Genomic DNA, 25,417 nt, shown 5'->3' with positions numbered 1-25,417 from the left:
AAAAAAGTAACAAACCTTCTGCACAGGTTTCTATACCTTTGAAAATGAAGTCGGCATTGTCAACTGCTTTCTATATGAATGTATGCTCTTTAAATATAACAATTTAATGCAAATTAAAAGTTAATTGCTAACAAAATATTCACATCTATGCAACTTCAACATTGCTGAGGATACAAAAAAAAATCTAATGGATATCTAAAGGAACATATATAAGACAATTGCAGTCATTAATACAGATACTGAATATTTTTGGATACTCAGGGGTATTAGCTATACATTTCAGAGGTATCATCAGATATGATCCTGCTTCAACCAAGAAAGAATTCAGGTAATCGGATTTATATAGCCTACAGCATTTCCTAAGGACACTGCCTGGGATTTGCCTCTTTTTAAATAGTTGAGATGTTAATGTTCTTTTAAGAGTATTTTTTAAATATTGAGAAACATATTCACGAAAAGCTGCACTGATTTCCAATTATGTAAAAATTAATATGTTTAATCAAGCTACAAGAAGAACAAGAACTGGAAAAATTCCACCACATTAAGTAAAGGATTATTACTCACAAGAAATATTTTCTATGTCAGACAGACTTGCAGCCAGAAACTAACTATACCACTTGCAGAGAGCTCTGTGCCTGTCTCTCCTGCCTGACTAGTTTTTCAAAGCCCTCCAAAACACCACCAAAAGGATCTCTAAATACAGTGCTGACTTGCTTTTCAACCTTATTTGTTTTAAGCATAGTCAAAGAAACTTTCAAGAATAAGGTGTAAATAGAGTTACCTTCTATAAATGTGCATTTTCTTTTACATTGTATGTGCACTGGCAACGGAAGGGAGGTTCCTGATAAGTTGCTCTGCTTAAGTTGCTCTGCTCTCTGGTCTCAGGATTGTCTACTCAGTAAGGATATTAGTTCATCTGGCCCAGTCTCAGCAATATGGTAACAAACATTTCCGTTTTAAAGGACATTTTCAAATGTGTAACAAAAAAAAGAAAAGAAAAAAGGAAAAAAAAAAAGCTTAATCTTTCTATGTTGTTATAATGCATGAAATACTTTCATTTTAGTATTCACGGTCATTATCAAGTAAATTCTGTTAAAAAAAAGGAACAAAATTTTGGCATAATTTTGGGATGATAGCAGTACAGATGAGAATTGCTCCCATAACCTCCTTCTCAACGCTGATATATGCAAAATAATCCAAAATGAGTTGCTTTCCAGTCCCTTTTCAGACGACTTGACATCCACTGCTCAAGTGTTTCAAACCTTCAGTTGCTGACTGTAATAGTGCACAGATGGAACAATATTTATTCTGTCAGTGGAAACTAATTAGGATGACACTAACTCTGAACATTAAACCAGAAGAAAAAAAAAATCACACTTTACACAGTGTGGCACATGATCTGTGAGTTTGCAAATAAAAGCTATAAATTTTAATACATTTGTGTTATATGGGAGATGTGACCATCTTTGCTGTTGCCACTGTACGTGGTATCCAGCAACGGCCTTGCAGAGCCATATCTGGATTTGGGTACAAATGCCCCATCTCCACTATTAATTCTCTTCACGTCAGAAACCGCATGTCAACAACTTCCACTCTGCAAGAACGGCAAGTCAGACTTGCAAATTATTTCAAATTATTCTTCAGTCAGCTGCACTGCCCCAGTGACCCAGTGGTCACCTCTCAGCCTGTGGTCCTGTAGGTCCCAGCTGCACCACCACCACGAGCTGGGCAGAGCCTAACACAAGGCAGGGAGGTGGCCAGCCCCAACACTCCGATTCTCCCCCTTATCTCAAGGTGCAGCCATGAGATCAGCTGCCCTTTAAAATAAAAGATCCTGTGCAATAGATCATCAGGCCCGATATACAGGTGCAACCTCTACCAACAATCGGCTCACAGCTGCTAATGATTCAAGACACTTGCCCTCAACTTACAAACTAGTGATTTTCAAAACCTCACTAAGGATCTGAAGCTCTATCTTTTGGTTCCTGAATATCTTTAAAGGTCTTCTTGATATTCCTACAAAGTTAAGCCTTCTGATGTTCATTAGCTTGAATAAAACGGTTCACAAGCACTTAATGCTTTGAAGACCTACATGGTACACCTCATGTTCATAAGATTAAAAACACAGCAGAACAGTGCGGTAGTTTGCTCTTAGACTGACTCAACTGTTGGTCCAATTGTCTTCCATCACTATTCCCTTTAAACAAATGGACATATGCCAGGGAAGAATTGCATTTGATGTGCATACATATTCATGTAAGTCCACCATGTTAAATTTTATTTTTTAATAACTAAACTGTGTAAGGGAAAACAGAAAAACATAGTTTAAACAACATTGGCTTTTGTAATTTGGAATGATAAATTAACAGAGTCAAAAAAAAGAGGAAAAAAGTATATCAACTGCTCACAGTTAAGCAAGAGTTAACACATTAGAAGTAGGATATCAGAAAAAAAAAATCCCATTAACTATCATTCCATTAATGCAAGATAAACTGAGGAGAAACAGAACTGCCTGATGAAGTGAGATCTCAAAGACTTCTTGTTTGTGAAGCGGTATGATCCTCCAAAGTTGTTTTAAAAAAACTTTCGTAAGTGATATTTTCCATATTGGTAATGTTCTTCACTTAGCATCTCTATTCCTGCACCATGAACATGCTGGTACAGAATTACACTCTAATTTCATCTATATTTCTTCCATCTTAGAAGAATAGTTTTGCTACTACTTATGGCCAGCCTTTCCTGCAGTAGGCCAGTAGTATTAGCAGTCTACATGTGACACATTCATGGCTTTTTTAGGAAGGGGCTTCTCACAACTTCCTCTCCAGGCCATGAACTGCAGTAAGAGGAGGTATGATATTGCATATAGTCCCATCAAAAAATCACAAAAAGTAATGACACTGAATATGTTTTTCATAAGCTGGAGGGAATAGTTAGACAAACATTTCTTCAACTTTTTCAGCAATAGTCACTAGTCCAATAAAAGATATTATCTATGTCTACAACTCTGGCTTTTCTCATATCCCTAAATCAATGAGACATCCTGAAACTGAATTATTTCAATCTGAAAAGATATTTTAAAGCACCTTTTACAACTAAGATACTAAATGTGCTCCATAAAGCTTTGCTTATTTATTGATATTTGTGTCAAACTTCAAAGGCTACTTAAACTGCAATCTTACTTTTTGAAATACAATATTTCTTTGCAAACTCAATTCAAATACAGGGCACAACATAATGAACAAACCTGAAAAAAAATGATGAAGTGCATCTTACTTTTAATTGATGATAATATCTTCTGTGGATGCCAGATAGCATCTCTACTGAAACCATACCTTGGCTTGACAATAAAGCTGGAAGTTACCCAAGTGTATTGTAGCCAACTGTCAGATTTAAAAGCAGTCACAACATACTATTAGTGGCATTCAGCCAATCTCTTAAAGAACACAATGACCCCAACTTTATACTGAAAACTCAGTTTGAAAGCAAATCTATTCCCTAAAGTAATTTTCAGCACTGTTTAAAAAGCTTGGAAAAATCAGATTAGAGTAAACCAGGTTATGTAGATGTTATGAGAATGTAACTTCTAAAAATAACTTTATAGATCAATTCAAGTTAACTTCAAATACAGAGATCTCACCTTTTGCACAGCACTGCACTTGCATGTTTTATAATTCTGGTCTCAAATTATCAGATTGATATGGTCTGTATAGTTAGTATAGTCTATAGAAACCCTGTGATATAAAACAACTGTGCGTTGAAGATTTATGCCTTGAGAGCCTTATGTGAGTACGTTACATACAGTATCTGATAGAACTGCTGCACTGTATGCTGTATTTTGAATTGACTATGGATGCCTAAGAAAAAAATAAATATTCTCTCAACAAACAGGCATGCGTATGTATTACCATAATCTGTAATAGGGCACAAATTTCCCTCCAATTTTTTATGCCATGTTCCCATCATCACTGTAAACTTCCATGACAAATAACAGAATCTTATGAATGAATGAAAATAAAAAAAGAAGCATAATGCTAAATACAGCGAATGAATGAGGTGCAACCGTTGAAAGCTAGCTATAATCACAGAAAATGCACCCAGGTAAATGCTTAATAGAAACTCCTATGAACTAACAGGAGTGACACAAAATCAATGAAACTCCTATTAAAGCATTATTAAGATGTAACCTTGTTTATTCTAAGTAATATAAAATGTACCCACTCACACATAAAAGCCAACCACTCTCCACCCTACCTATCACAAAAATGGTCAGATATACTCTTTAGAAAAATGTTCACAGATACTTCAGAAAAAGAGGAGCACAGACTAACTCTTCAGTATAATTGGTCTAGAAAATAACTTAGATGTTATTAATGTATGACATCATATATTGAACTTATTCTTTCCAAACAGCATTGACTAAATGTCTCCGTAAGATTGATTCCATGGGATGGCAGTTTACTACTTTGTATATTCAAATTAAGTTACTGCTTAGCTAAAATATCACATGCAAGGAGGAACGGGAGTTAGTCTCAACACATGGCTAAGTAAGATTACTTGTTTCAAGCATAGCAGCTCTAGAGACTTTGTCTGCTGATTGACGACATCTAGCTTATAACTGTAGCATTAGGAACAATTTATACTGGAAAAGTGCTGTGCTTAATTTCACTTTCACCACTTCAGTGAGGAAAACTACATCAATTTAAAGTACCACTTACCGTATTCACAGTGTAACTGAGGCTATGAAAGGATTTTGCCAACACAGAAACCTAGGATCAGATTTCTTTTCACTCTTATCACAGTTATACAACCAGGAAAAGAACAACACGGATATGCTCTTAGTTTCAACAAAGTAACTTATGCTTTAAATGAAGCATATTTGTTCCATGGTCAACATTTTGGTTCCATCTGTAGAGGCAAAATTATGTCTAATGCCATCAAGCCTCTATGTGATATTACAAATATTTCACAGCAAGCAGTTTTCCAGGGCAAGTACAAATTAAGGGAATAACGAGCAATTGCAACTCCTCTTGTGGTTGAAAATTCCACTCGAGATCAGCACCAGCTTCTCACTGAAAAACACCGACTGTTACTCAGTTTGAAATCAGGGGAGTTTTCACTTTGAGCAAGATAATGCTCATAAGTAGAATAGAGTAAAGAAAAGATAATATAATAGAGAATGGTGGAAAAAATGCATATTCTGATTATATATACTAATCTCTATCCAGTAAATATTTAAGGTGTTGTTAAGTGTATCAGATGATACAAAATTAGTAAAAAACAGAGTAAAAAGTTGCCCAATATAAAATAAATCTCCTCAACTACAGGAACTTAAAAATAAAGTTGTAGGAGCATTGCTTAGACTTATTTTAAAATTTTGCTTTCCATTTCTAAAGTTTAATACCTTTTGGCTTAGGCAATTTTCTTACTGGAAAACAGTAAGATATGCCAGTGGAATCAGAGAATTTGATCATTGCTTGAATTATTTCATACTTTCATATTCCAATTTTCTTATTAAAAGTACCTGTATTAGCACTGCAAACATCTGAACTCTGTCAATTAATTACATGTAAATAAAAATATCCTTATAAAAAATATGCTCTTCTACGTTCTATCAGATAATGTAGCACTACTGCATTGAAAAATGAGTAAACCCCTTTCTGGCTACAAATACACATATGTATTCTGCTTCTATTAACTTCCCCTTTCTTCTTTCAACCGAAGTCACCAGACATCTTGACTTATAATTGCATTTTTATTTTGACATGTTTGTTTTACGATATTTGTGTCTTAAATCTCTTTTGGAACTCTGCAGAGATGATATATGCATCAACGTTTGCTCAATGTAACAAAAGTGCAATCCAGTGGAATTAAATGCAGTTGTGTTTTGATGCTAAAATAATCTTATAAATACAGTTTCACCTAGAAACAGTGGTGAGAAAATCTCAGAAGGCTCAAGCAAAATCTATTTGGTTCAAAGTTGCATCCTAAAACTTTGACATTTTTCTACTGAAAAGTATTCCCAATTTCCCTTCCACTTCATTCAAAAGCTGTTAATTTAGAAAGGGCTGGTTTTATACCTTAAGAGGAGAAGAGAAGAGAGCATCCTGAAGACGGAGAGAGAATGGCACCACTTTTGTCAGGGTAAAGACTGTAAGGTATAAAGAGGATAGACTTTGGTATGAACCATTTGTGGACATTTAGAAAGAATAAAAAGTAGGAGCAGCGTGTTTTAATTAGGGATGCAAGAACAACATTCCTAGTTGTAATGAACACTTGGTTCTCATGTGGAACCTGGGACACTGATTCACTTCGCCAAAAACAAAATACTTTCCTTCTTCCTCCCCATTCTATGCAGTAGCTCAGTAATTGATTGCAAAGCGAGCTGGAGGTAGGAGTTTAACAGCTCTGGCATAAATCTTCATCCCCAAACCCTTCCCACCTACCATGGTTACTATCAACTATTCTTACTAATTAAGAAGAAAACAAACATTTCTCACTTCTTGCTGCGGGGGAAAAATACTCTCTGAGAGACATACAGATGGGAACTTACTTAGAAAATACTGTTTTTCTCCAGAAATAACTGTTTATACCAATAAATAACATGGAAAAGGGTCCAGTCTCCAGCTGTGAGGACAAGGGGCACAGTGTGGATGTTAGCGGGTTTGAACCCACATTTGAGAGTATGCCCTGGCTTCATTTAGTTTACAGGATGTGGCCTGGGAGATTCCACAGGAACAGCAAGACACTTCAAAGAATGTCACCAACATTAAGTTATATAGTAAAAGCAGTGAAATATTAATGCAGTGAAATATTAGTGCATACTTCCTATTTGTTATTTAAATTTATTTTTTTATTTTTTTATTTTTTTCATGGTAAGGCAATTTAAACACTGTGAGACATGTTCCAAGTTTTCCAGAAATCCTCGCTGGAATTTCTTGTAATTTAAAAAAATGGATATGAAACAGAGAAAGACCCATCAAAAAAAAAAAAAAAGAGAGAATTACCCCTTTTTAGAAAGGCAAATCTTGCATTTTAATTTTGGAATAAAAATTACATATACTCACTATTTCCCTAAACTTCTATTGAGGTCTTTCTTCCTTCTCCATTAATGACTGCACATCTATGCATATATTAGCTGTAAACTAAAACAGAAAGACTGTTGGAATAGGCACATATTTTCCACATCTGGATTTGATTTGAAGGAAGAGGGAAATCAGGAAAACAAGGATACAATAATGGTTTAAAGAACAGATGGGGAAATAGGATGGACATCTAGAAGAAAATACTAATTTTGATGTGAACTATCATCAGTTAGATGGCATGGTTCATGAAGAGACTAATTAGGGAACTGGATTCAATCAGTGAGAAATACTTTCAAGATTTGTTTGAGAATGCAAGGAGTCAGCGCAACAAAATGGAAAAGTTTGAAGTGCTACAGGATGTAGAATGAGTGAATGCAGGAATGCAAAATGCACTGAAACAGCAGTTAGGGCTGGAACACAGATACCAAAATACATGTGTTCCTTAGGAAAAAATAAAAATAGACAGAAAAGGGTGTCTGATGACATTATAGACTGTGAAAAAGGGATATGCAGGATAAAACAGTCTGGTCATATCAAAATAATAGACATAGAAAAAAACAATGAAGTGTGCTAGAGCAGACCGAGAAATTATGCAATAAAACTCCCAGATTTTATCCGAACTTGGAGGGGTGGGAAGAAGAGCACCAATATTTAAGGAGGCAGAGAAGCTGAATCGATCCAGTCAACTTTTTTTAAATTATTATTAGCTCAAGGCTTAAATAAGTGTGTATATACATATAAAAGAAAAAAATTGGATGCAGTTCACAATGGATTTACCAAAGGTAATAAATATCAAGCTAATTTCTTTGATAATGTGGCTGATGTTAAGCAAAGAAAATTACTGAATCATCTAACTGCACACCTGCATATATATGATAGGTTGCTTTATGCATTAACAGCTGTATAGACAGGAATGTGTAAAAGGACTGTAAATTAGTTAATAATAATAACCAAGAATAACTAATAACTAAGGCATATAATGACAGTATTGAAAGGTCAGCTACTGAACTGGAGGGGGCTTGGTAATGAAGTTCGTCAGAAATCAGTCTGTAAAACTTCCTTAAATTCAGTACTGAATATGACAAAAAAAGAAGCAGGAACATAGAGTGGAAATTTGCAGATTATGCAAAATTAGGAGGCATCATCAATACCGAGAAAAATAAAAAAATCGTCCATAGAATCATAGAATCATTCACGTTGGAAAAGACCTCTAAGATCATCTAGTCTAACCTTTATTTTTCCTTATCCAGGAAAAATATCACATTCCACGTAAACCTGGGTAATGAAGAGAAAGCAGTAGTACAAAGTAGTAGTGGGAAAAAAAAAAAAAGCTTCAAATTGAAACTTTACCACAAGGAAAAGGGAAAGGAAAAAAATGAAATGCATAAACTGAACAGAAGATTGACTTTCACCAACTAATGTGAAGTAAACATGGAAATGGGTTATGCAATTGTAAAATATAAACAGTAGTTTTTTTGCAGAAAGCATTAATGTCATTACACAGTGAAACCTCACTGGAACTGTAATTCTGGTTCCTTCAAGGAAGATTAATTTAAAGTGGAAGAACAGAGAAGAGCTATAGGGGTGACACTGGGCATAAAGAGTCTACATTCAAAGAGAATAAAAGAAGTTGGCTTGCTCTGTGCTGCCCGGGCTGAACAGGAATATGATTCATCTCAAAAAAAAAAAAAAATCAGCAAAGCATATACGCTTGAGATGAACTTTTTAAGTCAAAAAGACAACATTGGCACAAGAACAAATAAGTATAAAACAGCCATAAATAAATTTATGCTGCAAATTAGAAGATTTGTAACTCCCAGGCCAGTAACATTATTGAACAGCCAACCAGAGTCCTGAAGGACAAAAATAATTAGCTCATGTTAAGACATAGCTTTATCATTTTATATTATAATATATAGTGACAGTAGGGGACTGGACTTTGAGATTCCCTAGGCCCTTTTGTGTTTTATATACCCATCTCAGAAGGGCTATAGAGCTCTTCTTAGGCTGTGAAAAACTTGTAGGACTAGGCCAGTGATGAGAACATTAAGAGAAAGATGGGAAATATTAACTTGGCAGAGTCACACTAAGGAATGAACTATTGCTTTGAAACTGGGACTGGCTCCTCTCTGTGTATCTCAGAAAATGGGCAAAGTCCATTTCTGCCTGCGCATGTCTGTATATTCTGAGATGATTTTGAGTGTGGAAAGGAGTAAAGAGAAATAATAATACATTTGTTCTCAGTTCTTCAACGTAATTTGCTGGCATGTCCCCAGTTCACCAGAAGTTAAGCTCAGAATAGCGTCACAGAGCCCAGCATTCCAGCCACTCGCATGGCAAAACTGCTCAGCTATAGGTGTGCACTAGCCACTCCATTCCTATTTAAATACTAATCCACTTTAAAAACAACAACAACAATTTTTCTTTCTTTCTTTTAACTAATGATAATTCATGGACACCCTCCAGTAAAGCCATCTACGCTGGTATATGATAAAATTCTGCTGGGCTACATGCAGAGACCTCCAAAATATCCATTTTGTAATGTGTGCGCTGTTTTCTGTGTGTTTTTGTTTGTTTGTTTGTTTGTATTATTTTTTATTTATTTAATATATATCTTAAGATACTGCTTAGAGATTGTGAAAAGTGGTTTTCCTTTTATGAACTTTAAGCATGTGGCAGTGATCAAATGAGTACAGCTGTCCTTTAAGGACATTGGCAATTATTGTCATCATACCTCCTGTTAGGCAGTTCAAATTGCTTAAAACTTTGATAATGATTACTTGACTGCATTTAAATGAAGGTCGTTTACCCTTCCATTCCCTACTTATATAGCATCTTTCGTGCAACACGCCTCAAGGCCCCTTCCAAAGAACACTAATCAGTACACAAAATTATATTGAAGCAAATAACCTTGTCACAAATTCCATTACACAGTAAAAGCTAAATAAAAAATAATAGCTTTCCTGTCTATATTTAAAAATATATATCCACTTAGTGTCAAGCTTTTCAAGTAGAAGAGAATGCCACAGAAGAGCATGGATTGCACTGCACAGCAAGGAAATGAAAAGTAAGCTGTTGCTGCCGCACACTTAACCAATACTCGCCCTTCCTTAACAATACAATGGGCAATTGCAAAAATCAGTATTTTTAAAATGCTGGCTCATGCTAAACTCAAAAATTTTCAATGGGAATTTCAAAGGAACAGCTGAAGCCATGTCCAAGAAGGCCAACCAGCCAGCTGAACAGAAATCTCCTTGTCTTGCGGTAATAACTGTTTTAAGGTTTGATTGAGGCAAGACTAGCATCACGCTGACATTTACTTAAAGGAGAACTGTAACCGTTTCGCTCAGCCTGCCAGTTCAAAAGGGAAGAAAGATTTCTTCCCATAAATAAAGGTAATTTCTTATCTATGTTCACATACAACCTCCTACACTAGCTCAGACAAGTGAATGCACTTCCCCTGCTTGCAAGTCTAGACAGGAGAAAAGATGACTGATAATGTCACTCCCATTCCATAGTGGGCTTGTTGGCTACTTACTGGTAACCCCGACGTTGACTGTAAATATAGCAGTCTCCACAAAATCCAGCAGGCTCTTTGAGTTGCTATAAATTGATGTAACTACAAATATCAAGTAAAAACAACCTGGAAATTACTTTTCCTCCCAGTAGTGGTGGATCCTAACCAGAGAAGGGATTTGATCCACATTAGTGACAAACTCAGCCCTTCCCTTGTCACAAGCCTGGGATGATAACAGAAACTGCAGAAGAACTAGTGCACATGAAGCTAAAATGACAAAAATCTTAGTCTGCTGCTAGATGTAGCATTGTATTTATAGCATTATCTGTGCTGCAGAATATCACAGAAAACACACAAAAAAAACAGTGATCGCTCTTGCAGATATGTTCTGAGGTAGTTTCTTAGCTGAAAAAAAAAAAACAGAAACAAAATGAAACCAGCTGCAAACCTTCTGAAGAGAGAAAACATCTAAAAAATAAGAGAGGACAAGAGCCACCCCATTTTCCCTGTAATTTACCTCTTTTTTGGCTGACAGGAGTATGACAGGGAAGGGGAAAAGAAAGATTAAATGCAAGGGAGAGCAGTAAAAATGCACAGAAGTGAGATAAGAGAGACTCATTCAGAGCTCTTACCCAAGTATTTACATTATTGCTCTGATTTTAGCTTGTGAAAAATGAAGACAGTAAGGAAATAAAATATAAATGAAAGAAGAGAAGCAGAACATTTGAGAGACTCATTTTAAAATTAGAAAGAAAACTACTCAAATACAAATAAAAAAACCTCTCACTGCCCAGTAATCTACAAGATGTCTGTGCTTAAAGTGATGAAACAGTCTTTGTTCAGGGAGTCCATGCTGGCAACATTTATACAGAGTTTGGCATACTATATGGTGATCTTTTCACACACAAAAAACAAACACAATTTTCTTTTGGAAGCTACAAACCTCTTCTGCAATTCCAACTGAAATGATTTATTGGCCAATTGACACTTCCTGAATTAATTCTTCTTCAAGTATAACCTAGGAAATTCCATCTCCTATCAGTTATGTCAGATTTGACAGCCTCAGGTGAAATTTCTGCTTTCTTAATTATTTTATTATCCCATTAATTCTCCCAATCCATTAGTTACAGTCCCATGTCCCTCTCTGAAGAAATCTCTTCTTTCTTGATGTCTATACCTTTCAAGAACCTCAAATAAACAATGTCCTCCCTTGGCAATCTCTTAGCTATACCAAATATGTTTCACTACTGACATTTCCCTTTCAGAAGCTAACCAGTGCTCATTTTTTTACTCACCAGTTTTTCTCCAGCTGTAGTCACAATTCCTGAAGGGAACCGCTGAAGTGACCCTCTCAGAGGTGGAGGTAGGAGTGTCCGATTTTCTCTACTCTGTGCTATGACAGCAATGTATGTATGTGTGTCCCCCTACTCCCCCACCAAAAAGTGCTTTTGAAAATTGTACATTGCAAACCATGTTTTAGCAGTTGCCCACTGTTCTTCTGTGTGAGGTGGCAATAAAAGGTGAAATGCACCATATTGCAAATCCTTCGATGGAAAAAGCAGTGTGCATTTAGGTGCCACGCTGAAGGGAAGAGCTTAGTACAGATACCTCTCCCATAATAAATGCTGATCCCCACACTGCGCTGCTCAGGTGGGGCTGGGGGGACCTCCATTCCTGGAGGCTGTCAGGCCTCGACTGGACAAGGCCCTGACTGACCTGATCTAACTTTGAATGTGCCCTGCTTTGAGCAGAAGGCTTGGCTACATGACCTCCAGAAGTCCTTTCGAGCCCAACTTATTCTCTATGAATCACAAACATTTGATTATTCCAGAAGCACAATGTAGTACCTCAAATCAGCTGTATGCAGAACTTCCCATGAGATCTTGTGCTGTACTATCATTTCCCTTACAGTCTGAAACCAGGTGCAAAAGGTACAAAGAATGGACCTCTTCTCCTAGAAGCACTAACAGGAGATTTAGGAGGCTCAGCTTCTCTTAGACTGCAGTCATTTTATAGATTGTGAGAACAGAGAATATGGATGGATGACACTGGAACAGAGAGACTAACTCAAGGGAATATACACGAAAATCATCTGTACAATGGCTGTGTCACCTGCAGTGAGGTAAAACATGGAACTATCCATTGGCAAAAGGACAATGATTGATTAGCAAAGCCAGGAACAGGGTCACCACCATTACCAAATGATCCCAGCTCTTTCTGTAATACACATTTCAGTTGTTTTTTGAGAAAGGATGAGATTCATATATATATAGCTCCCACCCAGCACTGAAGGCAAAAATGGAGCCTGCCTCGTCTCAGACAGTCAATACGTAACATAGAAATACTGCTGTCAGTCTAGTGGGGATTAGAAGTGGCTTACTTTGTCTAAGTTTCCTCAAGAACACCCTTATTTCTGCAGCCTGAATTGGAGGATCATATATTTCATCTTCTCCAAGGCTTTCCTGTCCATTTGCTAATCATTTATGGCAAATCATCAAACCACTGTAATACTGTTTCCACTACAAGAGGATCAAACTCGGTGCTTTTGAGGACAGTCCCTGCTCACAGCAGTACAGAGATTATTTTAGACACAACTGGAAATGGCAGAGTCCCTTCAGGGTTGCCTTTTGCCAGCCTAGTAACTAATACAGAATAAATAAGAGCTCTGAGTCAAGATGTGTGGTACGCTCCAATAAAAAACAAAAGAATAAGAAATAAAACTATTAATGACAACACAATAAAAATAAACAATAATTAAAAATACCACTCAAGCAGCAAATCAATTAAGCACAAAACCTGAGAGAACAAAGAGATGCTCAAGGCTACCAATTGCCTAATTCTAGAGAGTTTATTCTTCAAAATACTGAGCACCACAGCACTGAATTGGCTAAGTAAGTATATAAATCATTGCAAACCCTTATGTGTTTTCCAGTAGGAATGCTCCTACCCTGAAGTCAGATTGGAATTTTTTGAATTGGTGTTTAACAGCAGCTTGCCAAACTGTTTCTTTCAAAATTCTTTTGCTTACAGAAGATGAACATTGATAAACTCTTCCACAATTACATTTCCTCTGGAACTAATTAAAGGCTAACATTTTTTTCCTTAATAATATTTAAAAATAAATATTTTCAAATGTTGTAGAGATACAACTAAGTTTTCTATCTGTTGTCTAGGCTGTGAGAATAATAAAACACTGGAAAGTATTTTCAACGCAAATTGAAAATATATCCAAAAAAGAGTAGATAATAGGCTCTCAAGAGGAGGCCAATACTTGGACTTTTTCCACGACAGCTTAAGATTCCTGAATATGTCTAGACAAAGAATTCAGCTTAAAACTCAAAATCATTTAGAAAGGAAACATTCAGGAACAAAAAATATTAATGTAAAGTTTTATCGTTGAAGATGCAGTGATTATTTTGATTATTTGACAGTCACAGGTTTTTATTATTTGATAATCACAGAAGTATGCAGGTTTATTTTTGACTTTGCTGCACATGTAATATATATTATTGCCTCTGTTAAAAAAGACCTGAGAGCCTGACCAAAGATTGCACATAATTCCCATAGCATTGTCAGTGTTGTATCTCAAACTTCATGCCTCTCAGCTGCTATCATGTGGTAGGATACTGTCTTTAAGGCAGTCACCACAGCACAGCCACTTCTGGAGTAGAGTGGCATGTGCTGTTATCACATGGCAGATTATGATTCCTGTGCAGAAGAATGCTGTCTGTCTGAAAGTACTACTGAAGAAATGCAGGTGATCGTCAGTAGAAGACAAATATGGCATCTTCATGAAAGAAAAAACTAACAAAGATGCCACTCAAAAATACGAATGTTTAAGACTGCAACTACATGTGATCTCACTTATTCGAAAGCTTGCACATCCAGTAGCAAGGCAACCTTCTTACACTGTCTAGAGAATTGGTTTAAGATATCTCAGTGGGACTTAGAGCATCAAGACATAAACTGACTGAACTGTTAACCTAAAAGAAACCATTCAGTATTGCCCTAGAATTAATTAGTTCCACTTTAACATGGAAAAGGGTTTCAGTGGGAAAAGTGCCAGAATGAGAGCCATCAAAACAGACCTCTGGTAATCACCAGAGAGCAGGAGTATTAATCTATCTGATTAATCCGTTGAGCTGTAATAGTTCCTCAAGGGCAGTGTGATGAGCTGGTAGGTGAACCTGATGTCTTTCTTCTATCTCCTGCTACGGAAGGATATAGGTCTGTACAAGAAAGCTTGTTGGCAACAGCAGTGTTTCCTATCTGACTTGGTAGGAGCTTGTATAAAAGAGCTGGATATATCTCCAGACCCACTGGATGCTACCTCTGCTGAATTTTTTGCAATGCTTTTGCCATAACCATATTGTCCTTGGCTACGTCAAGTAGGAATAAAGCACTTCAGAAGCACTTGAGAGGAATAATTAGCAATGATGAAATACTAGAGCTGTCATGAAAGGCAATCCTGGCATAAGAATAAAATATATTCTAATGATAAGATCCATCAGACGAAGCCCATCTGCCAGGGAAGCAGAGCAGGGTTTTGACAACCAGAGGAGAAAAGCAACAGAATAAATATGATCATGGTGGAGAAAGTATGATGGCAAAGCCAGTGTTATGTGCCAACCACCAATAAGGATTTTGGTGACTGAGCAAAAATGTTTATGGTATCAGTAAACTCCTACAAGCATTTGGACTAACACTAGTGAGCAAAAACTAAGACAAATGCCAGTTATTGCCAAGGACAAGCTGAAATTAAGAGTTTCCCAGACATAAAATATGAGACAAAAGGAATGGACAGTAAATCATTATCAAGCAAACTCAAATAGAGAAACGGAACAAAAAACTTAACATATCAAATTATTCCAAGAATGGACAAAATGATGCCAGTGATTTAGAGTCCAGAAAAACTGCTAGTGCTGAATCATCAGGAGCCATAACTTCATCTGCCCAGACTCCTGCATATGATATGCTTGGATTTCTATCACTTTTCTAAAAAGGCAGTATTTCCTACTGAACTCAACAAAAAGCTATTTTTTTGAATCAGTCTCTAGTCAGTTGCATATGTGTAGAATATTTCTAAAAGTGAACCAGGTCACTATAGGAAGTGAAGATTGAGCATCTTTTCTTTTACTTATCAACTTGCTATTTTTCCTTTGTGTTATATCTCCATTCATGCATTAAGCATTTTTTTCCTCCTCTGTTGGCCATCTCAGCTTTGGAATCACACTGGGAGTCAATCATTTTGCAGTCTCTGACCCAGAGTATTGATTCAAGGCTGTGGGAGATGATTCAATGCTGTGGAAGATGCCATTCAGTTATAAGCAGTAACTAAACCATAAAACCATATCATTACTGGTAAATGAATGTTAATTCATTCATATACTCCAATAATTTGACTAAACATCTTTAACTTCTTTCATCAACTCTCTATAGTAGCTTTGTTACAAGGGAAAGACAGGAGGTAAAGAAAAAGTCCAAACAGGCCTTTTGTATTATGATCAGGTTGAGCTTTACAATGTGTTCCCCTCTACAAAATAATATTAGGTAGTATTTTAATATCCTTCTTTGAAAGGCAAAGTTAGTTAATTCAGTTAATATAGGCAAGTTTAGGTTATATGGGTTATTTAGTTAATATAGGTTAGTTTAACATTTACTTTTCAAATTGATGCTTGTCATCATCTTAACCTTTCAAAATAGACTTTTTCCCTACTCATTCCAAGCTCCGGTCCTTCATAGACACCAGATTCCCAAGAAATATCCCATTAGTCCCACTGCTAAATTCCAGTTTCACCTGATGTCACCTTTTGTTACCACAGGCAATTTAAAATTCAAGCATTCTACCATAACTGAGGACACATAAAAGATCAAAAATTACTGCAGAAAAGTTATTTCTCAGAAACAGTCTAGGAGGAATTTACGTCTCCTCTCCCCATTATTTTTTCTGTCCATATTCAACATATTCAACTATTCCAAAACCTATGTGTCTTCCTATTTATTTAGCCTCCCATTAGTAATGAGAAATATGATTTTCTTAACTTTACAAACCTATGTGGCATAAGGAATATTTTAGACGAATACAAAATGAATTCTGATGAAGTGAATCCCCAAGCTTGGAAATGATAAAATTACACGTAAAGAAATCAGTCCTATCTTCTCTTGCATGGCTACCCACTGCCTTGTCAACCGAATATGGATGGGAAGGAGTAAAAACGGTAATAAATCTTTCCAATGGAGGAAAAGGAAAAGAATTAAAAACAAGGAGAGAACAATTAATAAAATACTTTAAACACAAATGACTTTAGTTGCAGGAGACCAATAAAGATGGAAAAACATGCAATTCAAATATGATGATGGATCTCAAAGCTTTTCTCTTGCAAAACCTAGTAAAAGAATGCACTGAGAATTATTTTGCTCTATACTGTTCAATCACTCTATTTTAGTATCTCTATGATGAAAGGATGTACCTGCTGCGATATGTCCCAAGTCCGAGAGCCTTTACTGATCAATCTCAGGCCTTAATTTTGAATTGCTCTACCAATAAGCCAACAAGTTTCAAAGGCTTGCCTTTTTGTGGAGGTTCAACACAAGGTACTGAAGAGGACAGGAAGTACTGCCTGAAACAGTTATCATCCCAACTACAAAGGATAATGGAAAGAAAACTTTCCTTTCGCATAAAGAGCAAAAATAATATTATAAAGATATGTCTTGAGATACAAGCCAGACATTTCACAGGAATAGTTCATGTCTGTTGTTAACTTCAAATGCAGAAGATCGAGGACTCCTTCTTTCTCCCTTCTAAAATTCCATTAAACATACCAAATTCAAATCAAGAGAATATCATATGTATTAGAATGGGAACAGTATCTTCTAAGTTGAGAGAAACAACTCTGAAGGAGGTAAAAAATAAGTTCCCTTACACCAAGACTTTAGTCTCCCTTCCTCAATTCCATCCATCTTAAGATGAAGTTTGGAAGAAGAATCTATAGTTAGATGGATACAGGAAGTTACTGCCATCCATTTAACCTATTTTTCAGCAAAACAGAATTCAAGGGAAAATGGTTTGAGGTTAAGCTTAAGAGTTAGTTTTATGGGAGCTGGTCAAGAAGTCAAATCCAAACAATCTCTTCCCTCTCACTTTTATCAGAAAATCTATCTGAGGAATGTTGTAGATCAGACTCAAACAAAAGAATTTTGAATCCTTGATATGCCTAAACAACAAGTTTTATCTAACTGAGAAGCAGTGGGATAAATCTTTTGCAGTAACTCAAACTCTCTGGCTAAGTATTTGTTAAGGGGTCATATCTTTGGGACTTTGGATGAGAGTCTAGAATGACAGTATTTAGCTAACATCTACGGAGAAATTATGTGGAAGGGCTGTGGGGAGCTGAGGCTTATATGAAGGAAAGATTTGGGACATGGACACTGTATTATGCCAAGTCCCGCACATGAGTCATTTCATTCCTTCCTCTGACTGCCTGATTAATCCAATTCCACTACAGCAGCAGCAGAAAGTTGTAAGATCCACACTTGATATGCGCACTAAGCTGTTCCCAGTGCTGTTGCCAAACGAAGTAAGAATAATTCTTTTGATGTGAAGAAAAGTTACATTCCTTCCTCCTTCAGTTGCTAGCAGTGTTGACAAACTACTTAGACAGGTGAAGGGCTAGATATCACTAACATCTTGTCACACAACATATCAGAAATGTCATTCAGATCAAGGAATAGAGATACGGAGATCAGGGAGGGTAGAAAATAAGGGAAAAGAAAAAAAATGAAAAAGAAAAACATGAATAAAGCACTTTCATGAATCCTTTCTTGCTTATCAGCAGAGCCTTAAACATGTTCATAGTATTTTAAGAGTCCCATCCGGTAGAAAGGATAATTAAGAGAAAGAATATGTGAAGAAATGTATGTGAAGCCTTTTGTGTCCACTGTTACAACGGCTTGATGGTCTATAACACATGCACCGGACAAATGACTCAGAATCTGAGATGTCCAAAGATCTGCCTTCCAGCATCCACTTTTAATTCTGTGATTAGTGCCGAAAATATTTTCCAATCTAAACCATGTTTTACAACAAATTTGTAAAGTTTCAGAGTCCTCCAGAAAGCATTACAGAAATGCAAATCATAGTACTGGTTAATGCAGTTTTTTTGCAAGTAGCAGTGATAATAAAAAATTGACATAATACATACTGCTGATTCACAATGAAGGGAAGTAACCCTACTGAGACAAACTGACAGAACTATAGATACCACTGAAGAGAGGAATCTTACGCTTTGCTTTGGAGACATACAATGCCTTTAGCTGAAGACCAAATCCTGTGGCTAGAAAAGAACAGAATTACAGTTCAGCTGTGAGAGTTCTGAGAATCTGTGATAATATATTGTAACACTACAAATAACATTTAAGCAAATGTTATTAAAAAACATTAGTTTTGCTGAGGATCCATAATATACCAATGTGTTGTCCTTACTTATTTATGTGCTAGAGGTATTGTAACATCTCTCGTCTTTTGTAGCATATTGGAAGCTCATGCCATAGGCATTTTTCCCAAAGGTCTCAATAATATGAATTGTGGTTGTTCCATAGTGGTCTCAAAAACTACTGCTCATTTGCCAAGGCCCTGTTGACAATTTACCACTATGGGAATCTTTTCAGTTTCAAACTGGTTTTGGAGTTTCTGGAAAACATTTCTAATTAGGGGGAGGGAGGGGGGCAAGATGCCTATCTGCACAGCTGTTGTAGAAACAGCTACCTAACCATTTACCACACTGGGTTTTCTGAAAACAGACTCACAAACAGAAGACATTGTCTCTTCTGCTCCATGCAAACATAGACACACAAAACTGTTCTGCTTCTCTAATTTCACGGTAATCAATAATTAAGAGGTAAATTATATAATTTTATAGACTGTCTTCTAATAATATAATTGTTAAAATAGTTGGGGGGAAGGGAACCCATTCTTCTAATTCAGTTGGATCGCAGTTATTCATGTGGTCACTGAGTTTTTATCCCTTCAAATTAAAAAAAAAAAAGAACTTGCAAACAAAATTATCACCTTATTGTTGGCATCATAAACAGAGGAACTGGTAGTCTACTTCAGTTGAAATCCTATGATCCAGCAGCACACTAACAGGAGTCGGGTCAAACCAAAGGACAGTCCAGTGCTGGGCAGCTGTCTCTCTGCAGCTCTCCTCCACCAGCCACCCCAGTGCATTGGGCCAGCTGGTGGAGATGATGGAGACAGCACTGCAAAAAGTAAATCTGCTGTGAGCAAGTCCCTATCTATCTATTTTGTATTGATAACATATTCCCTTAATGAGTGGCAGGAAAAAAGAAAAAACAAACAACAAAGCAAGATGGAGAAATGGCTTTCATCAACAGAAAAGCATACATCAGCCAACAAGCTGAATAATCACAAAATGGGGAAAAACCCTGATCCAAGCATTAATAATTCAATTAGTATTCAGTGAAATAACATTGATTTTAATTAATCTATTTCACATCACTGTTCATATCCTATGTGCTTTCTATTACAGCTTAAAAATCATTACTGTATGCGCCTGCTAAGTACCCATATCATTAAAAATAACAAAAAGGAGACACAAACTTGCCAAATAAATATTTTAAAGCCTCAAATAGTCAATAAAGAAAAATGAAATGTAATTGCTTGTCACTGTGCATTACTAATATGTAACACACTAGTACGTTGCCAGCTGTATTATAAACATAATTTGATTCATTGGAACTTCAGTATATTAAAATACTGGTAAAAACTGCATCAGCCAAAGTGTACACTTACCAGCTTGTATTTGCACAGTACAATATCTGGCACTGTTCTGACTGACTAAAACAAAACACTTTTCATTTATTCTACTGCTCTGCTCCGAGCTCATCGAAAATACACAGGAACAAAAAATGTACATGTTTCTGTCTGAAGTAGTCCCAGCAGATCAATAGAGAATATCTATGTCCATCACAGAGCTTTGCTGGAGATGATGCGGAACAAGGTTCATTTCTAAAGGAAACTCCAAGAGCCCCTGTAATTCCTAAAGCTCTGTGCACCACAGCCCACCAGAGCCAGCATGCAAGAACTGCACAGAATTCTCTGCTTTAGGACATAATTTCGCTTTTTCACGTTAGGTAATGTTGACACACTGGCCCTGGCCCTTCAGCAGAGTATTTTACCAGTGGGTCCCTACCACAATGGATAAAAGGTAAAGAAGAGAGATGTAGAGGCAAATGCAGTTTGATAGGGAGCAAATGTTAGCGTCAGCAAGACCACTCTGAGCTGCCTGGTATACTACAGATGATTTTATAAAGAGATAAAAATAAATATGCTCCTCTTTACATTCTCCTGTCTTTACCTACCTATCACTATATCATAGTGATATAGTGAATCTGCAATTATTGATGTTGGGTTTTTGTGTGTTTGTTTTGTTTTGCTTTTTTTTTTTAATATAATATATTGAGGAAATTTCTGACTTTGAATGCAGTCTGTTCTTCTGTCTAGCTGGGTGACTACAAATCAGAGATATGACAGTCCAAGCACTTGTTTTTTAAACAGGATTTTTTGCTTCCTCTACATCTCTAATTAAGCTCAGTCGATTTTTATTAGTTTCCAAAGGTTCGGATTTCATTGCAAAGCAATCAAAATACTTTAAATCTTTTCACTGTCAGTCATCTGTCTTCGCCCAAGAGACCCTTTCACATCACAGCTTTTACCTTATTCTCCAACAATGCTCATACTTGTTCTCTTAATTGATACTTGTTTACACTAACAATTTCTGCTATGTGTGAAATACTTTCATGTGTAAAATAAACTGTAAGTAGCATTCCTCCATTCTCCACCCCATACTCATTATCTAAATGCTATAGAATACTCCACATTTCTATGCACACAAAACACAGAAGTGCTGATTTTCTTATTTAGAAACAGTTGTGGTCACCTGAAGTTTGCTGGCAGTTCAGCAAGGGGCATAGCCTGCCTCTGCACATCATCACAGGAAAATAGGACAGAAGAGTTTGCGTTCCAGACATCTTTCCAAAAAATACCTTAATTGGTTTATCAACAGTATCATCCAAGTACAATATAAAGTTCAGGAACAAGTTTATTTTATATGTGAATACGTATCTAAATATATATTTACATGGATATATACCTATATCTTTTTTCACATCATGTGCAGTATTGAAATACATTTTTTCCAATGACATGACACACCACTTTGCACCAGCCTACACTATGTAAATGCAATAAGCACTATCACATAAACCACAGAAATCTTTAAACATTATCTCCGTAAACAACCTCAGTGCACTTCAGTTTCCACAGAAGTATGTATTTGTTAAAGCTTTTTTTTTTTTTTTAACCTGAAAAAAGAAAAACACTAATAGCACCATGGGAGTTTCAAGAAAGGCAGGCAAATTATGATCACATTTACCATCTAATTTGCTCTCTGAGGCTTGTTCAAACAGTGCAAACATTGTGCTCCTCTTCTTCATTTGTTCTGACAAGCAGGATGACAACTAATCACCATCAAGAGCTTTCCCGCTCTCCAGGCCCCTGTTTTCTGTTTATCCAATTTGATGCTTTCCAACCAAGGAAACTGTTAGCTTTCCCTGCCACCCCAACTGAGAAGGCCAGATCTCCAAGGCCGGATTTCAAGTAAAAGTCTTGAAGGGTGTGAATCCTCAGTGATAAACAGGAATAAAACGAGACCTTTCTGCTGTGCCACGTGTTTTAGCAGTGGCAGTGCGTTCTGTATAGGGTGACAAAAACACCCCAGGGAGTCAAAGAAAGTTGGAGACTAACATAGAATAAGGAGGCTGAGGAAAGGAGAGGCAATGTTGACCCTCTTCCTTCATTTCCCATAAGATCTCTGATCTACCCAAAGCACTACTATTCAAATAAAGAAATCCTAAAATGTATGGTTGAAAAGGAGAGCGGAGGGGAGGGGAGAGCTTGGAGAATACTCAAGATACTTCAGGGATGTCTGTCCTTTGATAGATCTTCTCTCCAAAACTATTGCACTGATTGTTCTTGATAAAACTCAGACACACAATCAAATTACCTTGGCTTAACGAGTTAAGCCAGTGCCATTGCCCACATGTCCCCTCTTCACCCAGAGACTAAGCAAGACAACACAGACTGTAATGAAAAAGGACTAAGCCATATTATCTCACGTGCCTGTTGGGCTAAAATAGTACATGGATAGTTATCATTCCTTAGCAGATACATAAACCATAAAGATTTGCAGAGGGGCCACTAGTTATAAACCTGAAAGGGAAAATGAGGTTGAAAATGTGATATTTAATAACATAAAAAGTATGTAAGCACATGCAAGTAAAAACGCACTACGAGTCAACCTTCCCGAAGGGAGGCTGTACCAAAACTGGGCAATGTGTTAAGCAACATACATGGCATAAACAATCACCAATCTTTTCATTGCTTTAGCTGTCAGATGCCGTATTATTTCTGATAGCGTGACAGAAATATCATCAACAGGCAGCTGGCTAACTCCAGATTCATCAATTTTAAGAGGTCCTGATTTTCACATTAAGTAAATCCACACCAAAAGTTCTTTCTTTTTCTTTATAAGCATTTGAAAAATGCAGTTGGGCTTTAATTGGCAGAAGCACACACCCCCTTACAACAACTACCTGTGTCCCTTTGCCTGCAGGCAGCAGCCCACAGCCCCAGCCAATGTCACCAGTGTCACTAACCAGTACCAGAGCATCGGATTTAGCTATACAGAATACTGACATTAGGAAGCCGCCTGGCTCAAACTCTATGCTACTTTTTGAAAGGTTATTAGATATATTCCTAGATCTTGCAATCCTGCTGCTTACACACATGATTAAACAGTCTGTACTAGAATACAGATGAATACATGAGTCAGGTGGCTGTTCATGAGATGCTGTTAAAATTTGTCCAAACTGGGGTGGGGGAGATTGTTGCCTGCCATCCCCACCTTGCCCACAAATATTCTCCAAGTATTTTCAAACCATTCTCGATTTCAGGAGCTGTTTGTTTTGTGGTTTTTTTTTTCACTTTTTTTTTTAATGACTACTCAGGAAAAAAATAATGAAATACAGCATGACAAATGCAAATAGCTTTAGAGCTTCATAACTGGCAAAGGGATAAAACAGGTGATGTACAACCTATACCACTTGTTACAAAAATACTATTTAAAACACAGAGAAATTTTGCAAACCAATGGAAAGATATTGATATAGTTTTGGAAGGGGCAAAGGAAAAAAAAAAAAAAAAGACAATCCCCTTGGTCCTGCTGCTTCCAAGCAGCAAGTATTTTCAATTTCCTTTTCTAGAAAAAGATTTAGGGGACGAGAACACCTAGGCTGTCTCTGCTACATGTTACATGAGGGCCTTCACTTTGTTCTCTATTACAATGATAAATATCCTCATGGCAGCAAAAGGTTCCCCAACATCACTCTTCCATCCATGCATCACACCAGTTTCTGGAACAATGAGGTAGATTTTACTGATTTAATGACAGATTTGGTAGCCTAACAGATTTTAGATTACACCAGTCCACCCTCATGTCAGTATATAATCTTCATAAGTGTCTGAGCCTGAAGATGTTCAGTGGTAGACCCGAATACTTCTAAATGCTTCATATGTTATTTCTATAAGCTATGATACTTAAATGGTCCATATCAAATCCACAGATGTCTTTTCTGTTCACCATTGCTACTGTTTTCTAGTGGTTGGCTCATCTGTAATTTTACATTTGTAAAGATCAATTAGGCCAATGCCCCCAAAGTAGCAGGATGCTGCAGAGCTGCGAAAGATGAGCTAATGGATTTTTTTCATCTTGTCTGTTTTGCAGCATTAACTTGGTGGGTCTTAAATTCTGAGCTTTTAGATCAAAGACGGATGTTTGCAGAAGGAAGCCAAAGCCCCAAAGTAACTTTCTTTAATAGTTAGTATCCTGTGCAACTTCAGCGACATCAACAGAATCGAGAGGGAGGTAAATCAGTGTGTATTTTTGGCAGCTTTCCCTTTTCTGCCAATTAGAACAATCAGACTCTAAATTTCACATTGAGCTAAAAGAAATTAGCAGCATTATCTTGGTCAAATGTTAAAGTAAATAGTAGCTGAAGTGTTAATCATAATTGCAGTTTTTCAAGTTATTCATATTGCATTCCCATTGGCTCGCTTTCCCCATGCTTACTGCAGTGAACATATTTTGATGAGCAGCATTAAGCCTGCTTTGTCTGTGCCAGAGGAGAGATCTGGGTCTCAGCTGCTAAAGCAGCAGGCAGCCAAAACAGCTGGACTCCCCTCCACCAGAGAAGCCTTCTGCTGCTCTTGCGAGGCACTTGGGCATGGAGGAATGAAGCAGGTGGGAGGAAACAGTGGCACGACATGCAAAGAGACAACTGGTTTCAAGCATCCTTCCCCACGTGGTTTGGAGAAGAGTCAGGGTGCAGAAATGGCTGAAAGGTAGACACAGGCTCCCAGGGAACGAAACACATCTGAACCCTCTGCTGTTTCTTAAATGGCTCATAGGTAGTGTGCTTTAAAAAGTGCACTTGCAGCAAAGAGGCTTTCTGTAAGGAACTGAAGGCTTTGATGGTGGTGGGACAGGCTGTGCTTTAGGAACAGCACCTATTTCTGCCTATGGACACTGTGTTATAAATGAACACAGACAGCAAGATTTTTCAAGGTATTTAACACTTGCTGTAGATGACTGGATAGGCAAAAATTCAATTGAAAAGTTAAGCAGTATATGTTGAAATGCAATAATTTCATTTCAAAACAGCTTAAGAGAGATCCTCGTTC

At 36.9% G+C, this 25,417-nt stretch overlaps 1 protein-coding gene across 28 annotated transcripts in view; it reads right to left on the bottom strand.

Moving 5' to 3' along the window:
- FIGN (fidgetin, microtubule severing factor) overlaps nt 1-25,417 on the bottom strand; it is a 387,924-nt gene that overhangs the window by 30,102 nt on the left and 332,405 nt on the right. For 2 of the 28 annotated variants that reach the window (XM_080601232.1, XM_080601235.1), the window contains one exon: nt 7,065-7,142. The exons of 25 other annotated variants lie outside the window; for them this stretch is intronic. The gene's annotated coding sequence lies outside the window, so the exon portion shown is untranslated. Of the gene's footprint in view, nt 1-7,064; nt 7,143-11,542; nt 11,553-25,417 lie in introns of those variants that run through there. One more of the 28 variants, XM_080601245.1, reaches the window with a different exon arrangement.

The sequence above is a fragment of the Anser brachyrhynchus genome (assembly GCF_964034855.1).
Source record: "Anser brachyrhynchus genome assembly, chromosome: 7".
NCBI lineage: Eukaryota > Metazoa > Chordata > Aves > Anseriformes > Anatidae > Anser > Anser brachyrhynchus.
The sequence above is the reverse complement of the archived record's forward strand: the minus strand, read 5'-3'. Positions and strand labels throughout refer to the sequence as shown.